The 14276-nt window shown below is 45.8% G+C and overlaps 1 protein-coding gene across 1 annotated transcript in view; it reads right to left on the minus strand.

Annotated features, from left to right (window-relative positions):
* CCN1 (cellular communication network factor 1) overlaps window positions 1–14276 on the minus strand; it is an 81861-nt gene that overhangs the window by 45334 nt on the left and 22251 nt on the right. The window lies entirely within an intron of this gene.

A 14276-nucleotide genomic window follows, 5' to 3' on the forward strand; every position in this document is an offset into this window, starting at 1 on the left:
GGGATGCTCCTGAAGCCAAGTGGACGGTGTAAACTGCGACTCGCCCGTTCCGGGGCGTGTAGGCTCCCGCTCGCTGCTAACCTGCCCAGCTCGGTCCAGCGGGATGGATTGCCGGGGGGTTGGGCAGGTTCGTGTCTGTGCTGCAGCGCTGCTTGGTCCAAACCCAGTTTTCATTATGTGTTCAACTTGAGCTCTGTTCCAGGCAGTGCATTACTGATACCGATAGTAACTGTACCCACTGGCCTGTGTGCGAGAGCTAGTGCTTGTTTTGGTGTGCTTGGTGTGAGCCTGAACGCCCTTGAACCTGGTGTTGCCTTCCCTGTGCAACTGCTGCACGCTTTGTGGGCTAGAGGTGCGTGGATGTGCAGGGGATGCAGGCCGGCTCGATGGAGAGAGGTGTGAAGGATGCCCAGCCTCAGGAGCCTTGCCTTAGGTATCCTTAGGGCTCTTTTAATATGCTCAGCCCATTCATAAACTAGTCCGTCAGGCGGTGCACACATTGAAGTGCCACCCAGTTATCTCCTCAATGAGTTGTGAGTAGCAAATTAAAGAAACCTTACCCTATTTGAAGCTGCAGAACTATTACACTGGCAACCTGCCTTCCTGTAAACACATCTTAATGTAACCTTCTTCCCGTCTCTTCCAGTTCCCATCTCCTCTGTGGTACCGTAGCTCGTCTGGTGACCCACAAGCACATACCGCCGTGCGGGTGGGAGAGGGCTGGGCTGCTAGCTGTACTATACCAGCAGCTGCTCTTGGCCATTGAGTGCAATGGATGAGCGTCTCCGCTTCGTGTTTTTGGTGCAGTGCCCTTCTTTTAGCAATAACAAAGCCTACTTGAGTTTTGTCCAACAGTGTAACAGCCTGAGATGCTGCACAGATCTTGCACACGTGCACTTCCATGTGCGTACCCATGTGTATTTACTCTTTGAAGCACATCTGAATGCTCTTAAAGGTGACAGCATCAGCGTAAAGTATGTTTGCCACATGCCGCTCTCGGAAGTGGCTGTTTCTCAGCCAGAGACCAAGTGAGTTCTGGTCCTTCCCGTGACTTGCTGGTATGTAGCTATGTGACTCCCATGGCCATTTGCACAATTCCCCCTGAGAAAGATCTCAGTTATTGAATTTGCACAAAGCTTCCCATGGCCATTTGCACAATTTCCCCTGCAGGAGAAAGATCTCAGTTATTGAATTTGCACAAAGCGCAATAACTGAGATATTTCTCCTACTGGGGAAATTGTGCAAACTCACAAGTGTGTGTGGGGGAATCGGCTCTGCCTCAATATGGCTTTTTTCCATTTTGAGGTCTCAAATTGTGCCAACGCACAGTGAATTGCAAGAGACAAGATACAGCAGCAGAGCTGAATGTGAGAGTGGCTGTAACTATTTGCTGTACCATCTGAGGTGCCATAAGGAAATTAAAAAGCACGAAATGAGGCAGCAAAGGATGTGGGGTATTTTTTGCTCTCTACAATGAAGCAGGTTAACTTCTCCTCCTGCCTTCAGTGTCTCTAGCTGTTCTGGCTCAACAAAGATAGTGGACAAAGACACGTAACCCAAGGTTGCAGGAGTAATGGAGGAGAGTTAGTGATGTGTGAGGCAGAGAGAAAGGGGTTTGCTGGACCTTTGAGCAGGACAGTGTTGGGTGTGAGTACCTGACAGCGTTTAGCCCCTTCCTGGGGTTAAAACCAGCAGATTAATGGTTGTATCCTGCCTGTTATAAGTACCAGTCAGGTAAAGCAAAGCTCTCTTTTTTTTTTTTTTTTTTTTTTTTGTTTTAAACCATTATTAGATGTTATTTCCCAGCATCCATAAAAATTAAGAAGAATTGTGCTGCAGGGTGTGCATATGGTAACAATTTATCATTGAATTACTCAGTTTATTATCAGTTTGAGAATAATACAAAATCTATTCTGTTTATATTATGGGGTTTTTTTGTGCTTGGCCCATGCCTGCTGGCCCTGAGACTGGGTTTCTTATTAAAAAGCATTCCCTATTTTGCATGAAGTAGTAGTTCAGAAGTATTGGAAGTAAAGCCTGAACATAGTAAATTTTTACTAGAAACAGCAGAACACATTTACTTCTTTCCATGGGTGACTTGTCCAGGCAGAGTCATGAATCTAGAACAAGATGTGTCATTTTTGTAACCCTAAATATGTTAAATTGTTTTAAACCATTATTAGATGTTATTTCCCAGCATCCATAAAAATTAAGAAGAATTGTGCTGCAGGGTGTGCATATGGTAACAATTTATCATTGAATTACTCAGTTTATTATCAGTTTGAGAATAATACAAAATCTATTCTGTTTATATTATGGGGTTTTTTTGTGCTTGGCCCATGCCTGCTGGCCCTGAGACTGGGTTTCTTATTAAAAAGCATTCCCTATTTTGCATGAAGTAGTAGTTCAGAAGTATTGGAAGTAAAGCCTGAACATAGTAAATTTTTACTAGAAACAGCAGAACACATTTACTTCTTTCCATGGGTGACTTGTCCAGGCAGAGTCATGAATCTAGAGGAGAGAAGAAGCGTTAAAGCATAATTTGAACCTTATTAGTTTTCTCAAATGATGGAGTGATCCATCCCCTGAGTTTTCTATGAAGTAAGAAATGAAAAATAATTGAATGAACATCCTCTTAAAGCTATAATAGTGCATGACACTGCAGTGTAGCGCTTGTCTGAAGGTATAATTCTTAATTGTTTACAACAACTCTTCCTCCTGGGAACATCATTATGGCAGCACTTTGCAGAGAGGGAGGGAAGATGCTCGTTCCTGCGGGACGATGCCTGGCTGCTCCTGGTCCCTCTCCCATCTGAGGCATCCCTGTGGGCAGCCTCCCCTCCCCGGCATGGTGACTGGGAGTCATTTGTGGTTAGCTGGTGAATCTGCTTTATTTGAGTAGTTAGTAACCAGGGCATCGTCTTGAAAAACAGTAAGGTGGTCAAGGCTTTAGAAAGCAGAAATGTGTACGTGAATACTTCAGCCCAAGCTCTTGCATGCTGTGGTAGAGGGCTTGATGCATGCCTTGGACATCTTGGCAGATATCTGTGATAACCTTGCTTTCAGAAAGAGTTCCCCAAGGAGCAGTAGTGTTTCTTTTATCTTCTTGAGAGGGTGGTTCCTACTGTAGCCAGAGCTTCTCTGCTCTTGCTGCCTCCAGCCCTGGTTCTGGAGGTACCAGCTGCAGGTGCTCAGGCAGTCCTGGCGCTGAGGCCAGTGGCCACCCCGAGCTGAGGGAGCCCAGCGCCTGCTCCTGACCCTTGTGCTTGTCCTGGTGGGTGGCTGTTGGCACCCTCCCAGGGTCTCTTCTGAGGTTTATGTTCAGTCTCTGAATTCCCCACTGAGATAATTCCTGGAGGCTGGTGGCAAAGTGAAGTTGCTGCAGGGTCTGTCCCAGCATCTGCCCTGTTAAATGTCTTTATCAGTGACCTGGAGGAGATGGGGGCATCTGTATCGAGCTGTGAACAGCCCCAAACTGAGGCAAGGGTGGGCAGCAATACCCCTGAGGTCCAGACTGCTGTTCAGAGGGACCTCACCAGAGAGAAGGAAGGGGCTGACCCGTGGGGACCTTATGGCATTGAACAGGCACAAATGCAAAGTCCTGCCCCAGGGAAGGAAGGATCCCAAGGTAAGTCTGAGCGGGTGGGGGACAGCTCTGCAGAATCCCCCCCCAGGGAGGTCTGGTGGGAGTCACAGTGGTCACGAGCCAGCAGTGTGTGCCTGCAGTAAGGGTGGCCAACAGGATCCTGGGCTGTATGAGCCATAGCATGACCGATAGACCAATGGCAGTGATTGCACTCTCTGCTTGGACTAGATGACCTCTAAAGGTCCCTTGCACCCAAAACTTTCTATGATTCTGTGATTCTACTTTGTGCTCACAGACTGCATCTTATCAAGAACATGGAGCCGGGCTGTTCAGTTGTGTGGCTGGAGGACAAGAGGCAATGGACATAGATGGAAGCATGAGGTTTGAAAGGGGTATGAGGAGAAGGCTTTTCAGTAGGGACAGCCAAGCAGTGGGATGAGGGCCTGGAGAAGCTGTGCAGTCATCCTTGGAGGTTTTAAAGACCCAGCTGGATAAAGCCCTGAGCAACCTTGGTCTGTTCTCATAGCTGCCCTTGCCTTGAGTGGGAGGTTGGCCTAGAAACCTCCTGAGGTCCCTTCCAACCGGAATTATTCTGTGACCATGAAACCTGTTGTATGTTAGGATATGTGGAGTCAGGCATTCGTCAGTTGAAGTGCCACGAGATCTTCACTGTTGAGACAGTGAATTGTCATTAAATCAGGATGCCTTCTGGTCTGATGGATCTACTGCTAGAAAATCAGAAAGATGAAGCCCTGTGAAACCAGTTTTTTCATGCTGCTTCTGAAAGACTGTACTCCTCCCTCGGCTGGCTTGGCCAGCCTACCATGAAAGTGAGCCCAGGCTGTTGTGGTGCATTGTCATTCCTGCAGTCAACTGGGTGACCGAGAAGGAAAAGAGGGTGCATGCAGTCTATGGGCAGTGCCAGTTTCTCAAAGTGCAGTCTCTTATTCTTTTTATGTAATGTAAGTGCAAATCCATGAATATTTTAGCAGTACAGCTGGTGTACGCTTGGCTTAACCCAGTTAACGTAAAGCCCAACTCCTAAGCGTGAACTCCTGCCCTGAGCCTCCCTGTAAGGTAGGACTCAGCCAGGCTTGTCTTGCTGATCTCTTAACTGTTTAACAGGCCCCTGTACAGAGCAGGGCAGGAGCAGTGCAGGAAGGAAGGGATGAGGGAAATGGGGTTGTAGGGTATAATTTCTGCAAAAAATTAAGAGGTAGAGCTTGTGTCCAGGGAGCCTCCCAAGAGGCATGTGGTAGGTCAGGCTCTGAAGCCTGGTTGGACCAGTGAAAGCTGAAGGGCACAGGGGGCTGCCAAGGTGCATCCCAAAGACAACAGCCTGGTTGACCGTGCAGCTGGAGCGGCGCTGTTTCAGGTGCCTCCTGATAAACTGTCTGCCAGATGTGTGAACTGAGCAGCACTGTCTCCATCTCCCCTGTTCCATGCTACTTGAAAAACCCATAATGCAATATTTAAGAACTGATGCAGCATGTTCTTTCACTGACTAGACTCCTTATTAAGAAGGCTTGTCATCAATTACTGTAACACTGTATGCAGCAGGCAAATTTCTGCAGTAGTTTGTAATAGCATTGATTGAGCTTTCAGGCTTTATAGATACTATTGCCTACCCTTCCAGCACTGTTGGATTCTTTACTGGTTGTCTGTCTGGAACAAAACAAAATAAAATCTGGGGTTACGTCTGTTCTTGCTCCAAGTTATTGTAGGGAGAAAAAGAGTTGAATTAAATTTGCTCATGTTCAGTCAGTACTGGGAAAGAGCCCAGTATTTTTTTAGCAAAGTAGAAAAATCAGTGATGCGTTTAATGATTTGTTTGCAAGAGTCAGACTTATTTCAAGGCATTATGTTTCTGTGTTATCAATTTCTGAATTTATTTTAAAATTCATAGTTTCTGGGGAGTTTTGGATTTGGCAGAAAGGTAAAGGCTTTTGCAGTAAGCCAGAGGTAGATCGCTAATGTGGATAAGCCCGTGTTTTGTTTAGCTGTGTGCAGTCACCAGTGTGCTGGATGTTCAAGTTGAGTAACTCTAATGGAAATGTTGTGATCGTTGATCAGATTGCCAGTTCCAGCACCTTTTGTTCCAGCAGTATGTTCTCAGTTGTTTATTCCTCTCGTATAAACTCTTAGCGTCACCTTCTGAACACAACAGGGTTAGTGGCTGAGAAGAGCCCTCATCAGCACATTGCTCATACTGCCTAAGTTGTCTTAATGTGCTTGAGATAGCACAAAACAGCATTTCTACCATTTCTGAGCTTATGCAGACAGATGGAAACCCAAAAGCTCAGCAAAATGCACCCACAGTGACCTGGCCCCTTCTTGGCTGCCGCATAGGGAAGGGAGAATAGCTGGTGCTGGGAAAGCTTCAGGAGCTGCTGCAGAAGAGAGCACTGTGGTTCCTTCCTTGGTTGTCAAGAGGAAAATTCCGCCCAAGAGTATTTTTATTCCCTCTCCCCTCCAAGACCCACTAGGGACAACTTGTGGGGCTGCATTCCTGTGGTGCAGGAGGATACAGTCCTCCAGTAGTGAGGACAGAGGATGAGCAGCAAAGCAGTATATGAAATCCCATCCCCTCAACAAGCATTGGAGAAGCCTCCTAATTGCCTTCGAGCATCTCTGGGTACCTCTTCCCGAATCTGCTTGCTGGGTGGCAGGGCTTTGTCCACAGCAGTGCTTCTGCTGGGCCAGGGAACCTGCTCCTCGGTGCTGAGCACCCTCAGCTGCCACCCCCTTCCCACCCTGTGGAGCTTCTGCGGGGCTGTGCAGCCACGTACAAACGAGAGCTGGCACCCCGTGCTGGGCTGCAGCCCCAGCTCTAGCTTGCTGCTCGCAGGAATGATTCTCAGGCTGGTTGGTGGAGGCTTCGGAGAAAATAGAAGGCAAAAAGAGTTGAGTAAGTTACATATATATTGCACAGACTCACGTAATACTACATAGCTACTGCTAAATGCCAGACCCTTCCTCCATTCCCTCTGTAGACCTGGACAGTTCTGTAGGATAATGATTTCTATTGCAAAATAATAGAAAAGCTAGGCTCAGGAGAAACAGATTCGAGGCTCTGCTAGCTCCTGAGCTTAATTAGGTTATGGGGGTTTTATTTTATTTTATAGCACACGCTAGTACAAAAGGAGCTGTATTTGCTGACTAATCACTTGAACCAGCGTCTCTCTGCACAACTGGCAAGACCTGTTTCATTTCCAGGGAGGATTAGAACTTGCTGATCACTAGAGAGGCAAGAGATTGAACGTTTTATTACCACTTTAAATAATTCATAGTTCTTTAAACTGTCATAACAAATTGTAGGAGGTCTTGTACTCTTGCACTGACCCCTTTGCATGTCCTTATTGTGCATTACCCTTGATGTTACAGACTTTGTTCTGCCTCAAAAGCTTATGATAGAAAGCACGGAGGTTACCATCGTGTCACTGCTTAGTGCTCAAAACAGCAAGTGAGCAAACATGGGCAAAAGCTTTACATGAAGGTTGAGAAAAATTAGGAATGGCACTAGGTACCTCTCTGCCTTTTTTGTCAGATTGCTTTCTTGAATACCTTTCCCATTTTACACGGAGCCATATACGTGCTCCTTTAGCCTATCCTTTTCACCATCTTCTCAGTCTAATCTCAAAATTAGAGTGAAAGCATGCAAGATACTGTTAGTATGTTGACAAGTTGAGACGTACCAGTCAGACTTCAGATGAGATGTATACCTAAGTTTTAATGTGGGTTTTGGTTGTCTTTTGCAGAGCATATGATTGGCAGAACCTAATGTAATGATCTTCCCCAAAACTGTGTCACTTGGAGACTGTCTCCAGGAGAAAAGGGGTGATGCCCATCATGTGGTACAGAAGGCAATGAAGTAACTCATCAGAATCTGCAACAGTGTTTTCTTTAAATATATTTCTATTAACTTTCATTTTCAGCGTTTTGGTGTTAGCATATAGATTAACTGGAAAGCACCCAGTAGATGAGACAAGCTGCTTAAACAGTACTTAAGTTTGTTCTTAAACAGTATTGAGAAGCTTAAAAAACAATCCTTCGGACAGTATCAGGTAGACCTGTATCAGGAGCCTATGTAATGGTAGTATTGGTAGATGTGAGAAGGGATATTTTAACCTCCCAAAGCAGGCTATTGCAAAAGCACTTTGATTTGTGTCTGTGGCTCTGGCCCTTCCATCTGTTTTACCATCTGAGTGCTGCCTCATGGTTTGGGTAGGTGGTTTTTTGGTCTTAAAGTTCATTGCTGATGTAGCTCTGACCCTACATTAACAGGGCTGACACTTTGGGCAAAGTGGCTATGCCAAGAACTGTTGTCTTTTCATTTTCAATTTTGCTTCTGTGATCACAGATTTAATGAAAATGTTAGGAAGTAGCTTCTAGGCAGGTCAATATAAGTGGACTGCATTCATTGTAATTGGGTTCTATCTATAGAACTGTAAAACAATCTTTAAGGACAGCCTAGGAGTAACTTGTCTTCCATGCTTTTCTAGCAAAGGCAATGTTTAGACCTTGTTATTAAATTGTGATGTCAGGTTTCTCAGGAATATCCAAGTTGCTGACCAGAAGATTAAAAAAGGGCAGAACCCAAATTAAATGCCTGGTTTTTAATCTCCTGTGGACACTGGATATTACTGTGTGAGCCTGATGTCAGCTTTTGTACCTTGTAAATCACTGTTCCTTTAGCTGTGATAAATAGCCCTTGGTGAGCTTACGGTTCAGTGCAAATGCTAAGTGGTTAAAGGTTCCAAATAACTGTAAACGTTTCCTCAAAAAAAGAAAGTGAAAAGAGCCTTTTCTGCTGCCCTGACTTATACGTATGGTTTGGAGCTACCCTGTTCCTTCCCCAAGAGATTTCTGCTCAGACTTCCAAATCGAACCTAAATCTTTCTTTGGTAACCACCTCACTTAAAAGCATTTTAGAAACTAGTTACCACAGTCACTGCTGGAATTTTGGTTTTGAGATTCAAAGGTGGGTTTGTAACATACCCAGTGTAGGTTGCCTGATAGCTTTTCGGGGTTTTGCTTTAATCCTATGCTCCCTATAAGCCTGCAACACCCTACACTCCCTGTGAAAGAGGGTTGGCATGCAGACTGCAGTGCTGTCTTGTGCATTGTGGGATCTGACCGCATCTCCTGAGAGCGGTGAAGCAGAGTGTATGGTGGAGAAGACCTCCTGCGTGCTCTGCTTCTGCCTGGTGGCCTCTGAGATGCTCTGGTACAGAGAACAAAGTCCCCAGCTGAGGTTTCACGTGCAGTGCCAATGGCACAAGCAGCAACCGCTCCCAGCACCATGCCAGGATGCTCACATGCGCAAGAAGCGGCATAGATCTTAATTTTCCCTCCTTTGCCTCCCACGTGCTTCTGCTTGCAAACTTCCCTCCAGCCCCATGTGTTTCCATCTGGGCCCCTCTTGCCCTCAGTGTCTCCAAATCGGACTGGTCCCCCAAGCCAGGATGGCTTGGCATGACAGAGCTGAACTGTGCTTCCCGTGGGAAGAACAGGGAGCTGGGATGGGGTCTCTGCCCCGTGTAGAGTGCAGGCTGTAGCATGACAGGGCTGAGCTGTGCTTCCCATGGGAAGAACAGGGAGCTGGGATGGGGTCTCTGCTGGCAGGGTGCCCCTCTGACAGTACCCCAGTAGGGCTGGGCTGAGGGCAAGGGTTTGCTGGTGATAGTGTGTGGAGGTAGCTGCACTTCATTAAAGTTCTCAAAACTTGATTAATTTCCCTCTTCTGCTAAACTCATGCGTCACAGGTTTATATAGCAAGCTAGCACTCCCTCCGAGCCCTGTGACGCCAGGTCTTTTGGCTGATACAGAGCTTCTGTTGTGAAGCACCCTGTCTTGGGGCAAGATGTACAACGCTTGCTTCAAGGTCCTTTACTCCACTTCCTAGGAAGAGACATGTCTCATGGTTTCAGACAATGTTGTCTGTCTAGCTATGTATGTAACCCAGTGAAACAGATATTCCTTAAGCTTTTATTCCCTTTATCTTTTAAATGTTTGTGTTTCTTTGCAGGCCCTTCTGGCAGTTGGCTTTATAAGAACAGTACTTTCTACATTCTGGTCCCAAGTTCCTTGTGCTCGCTTGTTGCCCCAATGCTGCATCTTCCCAAGCTTCCTCTACTCCTAGGGTCCTGTTTATTTTATGCAAAACTCCTAATGCTGCACATAAACCAGTGTGATTCCTTTGATGCTAATTCAAGAACATGAGAACAGGCTGGTTCATTCTAAAACATACTTCTGAGGTAAAACATGAATGTGGCAGAGGCAAGAACCTCTGCTTTGTTACTGTTTCTCCCCAAACCACATTTGATCAACAAGGCCAGTTGTGTCCTTAAACTCACTGTCTCCAATTGTCCCTCCTGGTGAGATAACCAGGTGTGCAACTCTTCAGCAAGCACGACTGGTCTAAACACTGATTTTTTTTTTTTTATTAAAATAAATGCATACAGACTTTAACTTCTACCTGTATTTACTGGTTATTCTTCTGTTCCTGGTTTCTCTGAAGTGACTTTGGAACAGGTACTTGGCCTCTGCTGCAAACGCTGCATGACCCCACCAAGGATGCTGTGGGAAGTGACCACAGAGCAAGCTTTAACTTGCAATACTCTACTCCAGCTGAGTATTCTGTGAGCTTAGCAGTTCAGGTCAGCCCATGCAAGCAGTGTCTATGTTTCTGTGTTGCTTAGTTTTCAGAGAATCTCTGTCTTTGTCAAAAGTCTGCTGGATCAAAAATGTAGATCCAATTATTAAATGTCTGACCTGAAACACAAGTCACCTATACAGAGCAGCATCTTCATTGCCCATAAGTTATCCCAGTAAATACAGACATCTGTATAGAAGTCAGTGCTTGTGGCAGGCTTGCAGAAGTTGGTGAGTGCAGAGAATGTCTTTCTACAAAGAAAGAAATTACTGCCAGTAATTACTGATCATTAATTGCTTTAAAAATCCCAACTTTTTTTTTACAGGAGCATATGTCTAATCAATCAAGTTTATGGTATAAGAGCTTCACTCTTGGTATCAGGTCTGGGCAGTCACAGTTCTAGGGTGAAGGTAAATGATGTGCCCACAGCACCAGGTGACAATATATTTTCTTGCTGCCTCTTTTGTGGCAGTAGTTTTTCCTTCAGGAAAAAAGAAACAGAAAGTTTAATGTCTGAGGTGTACCTGAGTCAGGTCTTGCACTCATCCAAGGCCACTGATCACAATAAGCCAGCTGACCACACTGTAATGTGCCATTTTTCTCTCATTTTGAGTCAATAGCAAAACCAAACCACGTATTTCAAATAGCTTGTTCGAGACTTGCAGAACTCATTTTCATTTCAGTAGAGATTCAGTATTTGGCAGTACCTTTAAAAAATAATTGCGACAATTTGTTTCTGGAAGGTTTATGTATGCTAATAGTAAAGGAACTGGCTATCCACGTCTGTCTCTGGATGCCATCCGAAGTTCTCTGGCAAGAAGAAATCGTCTGTCTCAGCTCAGTCCCAGCTGGCCACTGAAGCAAACTGAAACACGACTGCCACATAGTTGGACGCTATTGGCAGTGCTGTGATTGATTTTTGCATTTCTCATTTCTTTTTCTGAGGCTTAATGTAAGAGCTGTTAGGGAAGCTGAATCCCATACCTTACAGAAGGGGTGATCATAGAGGATGTGAATCCTGCTCGTGCCTATGTCTCTGTACTGTGGTTGATGTCCTTTGAGTCACAGACCAGCAGCCACGGAGATGGTCATCTCCATGCAAATCCAAGCTGGAAAGGCAAGTGTTTTAGAGATGGATCTAGCTTTTGGGCTGCTGTCTGGAAATAGCAAGCTATATTTTTTTAAAATCTCAATGTTTAGCAGTAAACTCCAGACCGTGCCTCTCTGTAGAAGTGAGAGACATCTACCAGTCCTACAGGAGTTAATTTTGCAAATGGTACAAGTGCTTTAGAGAGTTTCACCTACCCAGGTAGCTGAGTGTGCCTGTTGTCACTGTGCTTAAAATAGTAAAAGTGATGACTCTCAAGTATCTCGTGTTCTTCCAACGCTGTACAGAGGAGAGGTGGCATGGCTATTGCTGGTCGCTAGGTATTCACTGAAGTTCAACGCACTGCTTCATGGCTCGGTATCTGTTAAAGCCTCTGATGGGAATACTGGTGCTAGCCAAGTGTTGGTAGCAAGAGCTGAGGTGAGCAGTGCTGTGGAGAGGCAAATAGAAACAGTAGATACCAATGGGGGATGATATGAATTGGATACCTGTATTTTTCCTGTAAACACTGAAGTCTTCTGCAAGTTTGCCTGCTTTTTACAAGCTGATACGGGGTGATTCCAGTAGCCACATGTATTCAGAAACTTCCAAATGTGGTGCTTTCCTGGAGCAGAGGGTGTTAGAGGAGGAGGAGGTGGCACAGGGTTGCAATAGACCCTTTTCCACATTGCTCCTAGCTGCAGCAGCTCCAAAATGCGTGCGAAGAACAACTGGGTTTAGTGTAGCTTCTAGAAGAAATCGTGCAGATGCTACTCTGCTGTTGGCCTTAGCTGATCTTTGTCCAATAATTCTTGATCCCTGTGATATGAACTGGTTTTAAGGAAGGAAACTGTCTGAAGGGTAAAACCCCACCAGTGCAGGAAAAGTAGTCAGGGCAGGAGCTCGGGTAGGAGAGATCTGGTGTCAAAGCCGGTATGAAGAAAAGAGGGGGGTGCCCTGGCAGTCTGTGTAGGGGAGAGGCCTTGTCAGCACTTCATGCGTCGTGCTGGATGCCATCTCTTCACTGATGCTGGCAAATCCAACTGCAAAACTCCAATCCATATGAAATGGGGCTTCAGTAGTGTCGTACAGCAATCTCTTATGACCCTTAAAGCAAGCGTTTCTGTTAGTTAATCCTCCTCTTGTGGGATGTGACTTGGTTGTCTCACAGCAAAACAACTGGCTTGCCTTGACCACGGGGCTCTGGATTAGGACACTCCCTTCTGGATGAACATTTCCAAAACTCTTTTACATGCTATGTACCTCCAGTATTGCTGAAGGGCCATTTTTTTGACTGGGCTTAAATTGATTGTTCATCTAGACCTGAAATGCTGTGTGAGGTTCTGCTTACCCATTCTGGAAACGCAGTGTAGGCAGAAAAGGTAGGGGTGGGCGAGAAGACCTTGCTGCAGTGTGGGACTGCCGCTGTATGAAGTGACGCTGATTAGATAAATGCCTTCAGCTCACAGTTGTTTTGGGGAGGGGAGAAATAGGAGAGCTCTACGATACCTCAAACAGTACAGAGAAAATGAACTGGGAATGATAGCATGAAACTTGATGACATCCAGAGAAATACCCAGGCAGCAAATTCAAGCAGAAGGAAGTACTTTGTCATGCAATGTGCAACTCTGCCGTCAGATTCACTGCCAGGATGTTGCGGGGGCCAAAAGTACAGCTGGGTGTCAACTAATAAAAGAGAGATCCGTCAATAGCTGTTTAACACTTTGATCCAGTGGCAATCTCTGGCTTTAGAAATATGTACGCTGCCTCTTACAATAAGCTGGGGAAAAATGTACTGGAGACAGCAGCACTCTATCCTTGTCCTCTTTCTGTTCTTTCCTTAAGCCGCCAGTACTGACTGCTGTCGGAGTCAGGCTACTTGGCTATACAGGTCTCAGTGACCCACTTAAGCTGTTCATGTATTATGAATAAGCTGTAATGCTGATAGCTGTTTAGCAGACTCATTACGAGTCGCTTGCTGTGATCCTGAAGGTCACGCGTTGTCCAAGGACCCCGCCGTTTGGGAGGCAGCTGCCCTGCCTTAACCTTGCAGGGATCTTGCCAGTGTTTCTATCCCACCGGGTAAGGGGAACCTGTGTTCAGGCTTAATCAGCATGTCCGATGGCTTAAGACGGGCCATCACTAGCACCAGAGATGGGTGCTTTAAGGTCAGATGTTGATTTATTTTTTTCTTCCCTGCTTCAGTATATCCATCCTAGAACAGATAGCAGAAAATTGAATGATTCCACCATTAAGATAGTCAGAGATATTTTATGTCAACAGTATAAAAGGATCTCTTCCCCGCACGCGCCCCCCCCCCCTTAGCAAGTCAATTAACCCTAAGAAACAGTGCATGCTTTGTAAAGCAGAGATTTCTCATTGGGAAATGTTGTTTCTAGCTTTTCCATATCAGCTGTGAAAACATTTTGCCATCCAAGCTTTGCAAAATGATTCTTAGAAAGGCCTAGCAATGAATACTTGGCATACAGAGGTTTCATATATCGCCGGCCAGGCTTAACATTATGGGAGAGAGTGTCCTAGCAGAGCCTCTGCAGAACAGTGCCAGGGGGAGGACGGTCTTGCACGGACCCTGGGGTCTGTGTTGATGTGGGACAGCTGATGGCAGCTGATAACCTGCCAGTTTGTGCTGTGGAGGTGATGGGCAGGCTTTTCCTGAATAGCCTGATGTAGATCCAGTGACCCTGAACATACCAGCGTTGGTGATAAGAAATAGTTCTTCATTTTCAGAGCGCAAGGAGCCTTTTGGAAAAGGTGCTGCTCTTTTCTGCCCTTACACCCCTGCTTCACAGCTAATTTGAGTCACTAAAAAATTGCAAAGCAGAACTGGTGGTCATCTTATGCCTGCAAACAGCAGAAGCAGGAGCCATTTCTAGGTGGGTTTGAATGGCAGGCTGCCAGGAGTGGCGTCCATCTTCTTAGCCCAGATA

The sequence above is a fragment of the Egretta garzetta genome, unplaced genomic scaffold (assembly GCF_000687185.1).
Source record: "Egretta garzetta isolate BGI_Z169 unplaced genomic scaffold, ASM68718v1 scaffold43, whole genome shotgun sequence".
Lineage (NCBI taxonomy): Eukaryota > Metazoa > Chordata > Aves > Pelecaniformes > Ardeidae > Egretta > Egretta garzetta.